This window comes from Bison bison, unplaced genomic scaffold (genome assembly GCF_000754665.1).
Source record: "Bison bison bison isolate TAMUID 2011002044 unplaced genomic scaffold, Bison_UMD1.0 scf7180017864051, whole genome shotgun sequence".
Taxonomy (NCBI): Eukaryota; Metazoa; Chordata; class Mammalia; order Artiodactyla; family Bovidae; genus Bison; species Bison bison.
Genome location: NW_011494623.1, coordinates 417696 through 419505, shown reverse-complemented (window position 1 = coordinate 419505; position 1810 = coordinate 417696).

Genomic DNA, 1810 nt, shown 5'->3' with positions numbered 1-1810 from the left:
TGGGATTTCTTTGGAGGGAATGATGCTAAAGCTGAAACTCCAGTACTCTGGCCACCTCATGCGAAGAGTTGACTCATTGGAAAAGACTCTGATGCTGGGAAGGATTGGGGGCAGGAGAAGAAGGGGACGACAGAGGATGAGATGACTGGATGGCATCACTGACTCGATGGACGTGAGTCTGAGTCAACTCCAGGAGTTTGTGATGGGCAGGGAGGCCTGGCGTGCTGTGATTCATGGGGTCACAAAGAGTCGGACACGACTGAGCGACTGAACTGAACTGAACAACAGTTATCATTATAAAATATACAAATCCAGAATATAAAGCTAGACAAGATCTAGCAACTCAAAATTCCCGTTAATTTAGAACCATAAACCTGGAAATCTTCCTTGACTTTTCCCTTTCTTTCCTCTCTCTGATTAATCTCTCTTCTATATCTATCTTGAATTTATGCACGTTTTCCCCACCCTTAATAGTATTACTTTGTTCTAGACTATCATAATCTTGTACCTCTTTTGCAGCTCACACAAATAATTTCTTTCCCTGATTTTGTATTTGTCATGATGTTTCACTTCCCTTACTACACTGGACTAACATTATCAAAAATGTTACCAGCCTTCTCCATCCCCTTATGATGTATAAAGCAACAAAGAATGTTATTTCCACAGTAACAGTGAGAAAAGTTGGGTAAATCACAAGATTATAACTTTGTTATGTCCAATCAGGCAACTGAGATCATAAGACAACTAGGTAATCTGAATTTCAAAGGGAAAGAACTCTCTAAGGAGAAATCAGACAATGAGGAGAGTTAATATATAAGAGGCTGAGAAGAAATTGAACCATTTGCTAATGATCAAAAGTGCATTAGCTTGTCAGTCTAGAATACCCTGGAGACCAAGACACGAGGGGAATTTTACACACTTGTAAGATCTTTTCCTTGGATTTCCATTGGGTGCTCAGGTAGAAGATTAGGGGCAATGGAACAAAGACCAGAGAGCCCACATTATTGATGCAGGCATGTAGGGGATAATTAGCCCACATCAAGGGCATGACTGGTGGCAAGAGATAAATTTCTAGGGGAGGTACACCAGATCTACTCCTCTTTTCCTTCCATAACAAAGCTAATTTTTCCAATCATGTTAGACTTCCTTCAATTACTTGCATGGCCTATGTTATGGCCTATGTTATGTCTTATTTTAAGGCATCTGAAGATGCCATTCACTCTACCTCATACATCTCTACCTACTCTTTCTCCTGGATAATTTGCTTGCTGATTCTTTAAATATTCACTTCATTTGGACATACTTTTCCTCAGTAAGTTTTAATTACCTCATTCCATCATTCCTATAAGAAGATGTAAATTCATCCTTTGGCTACTTCATCTCTCATATTCCTTTCTACACTTTGCATGTTTAGTTTTACTGACTTTTTCTTCCAGAGTCTAAGCTTCTTGAGAACAGGGAGCAACTCCAATGTGTGCAAATTTTTATTCATACCACCTAACACAGAAATATTGTTCAATACAGACTATTGATTGACTAAAATATCAATACAACTTTTGTGGGAAAATTGCTTGCAGATACTTCAATCTGACATACTTTGTGTTCTTGCTGACTCATATGTCTAGCCCTGATTATTTTCTTTTCTTCATTACTTCTGGGTTTTTGCAGATTAATATATACTCTGCCAAATAAGTGCACTCTGTAACAGAAATGTGCTATTTTTAAAATAAACAGCACCATAATAACTCCTTTGCAGACTTTAATTGCCCACCTAAATATCATGCAAATATAAAGCCTCATTATCAACATC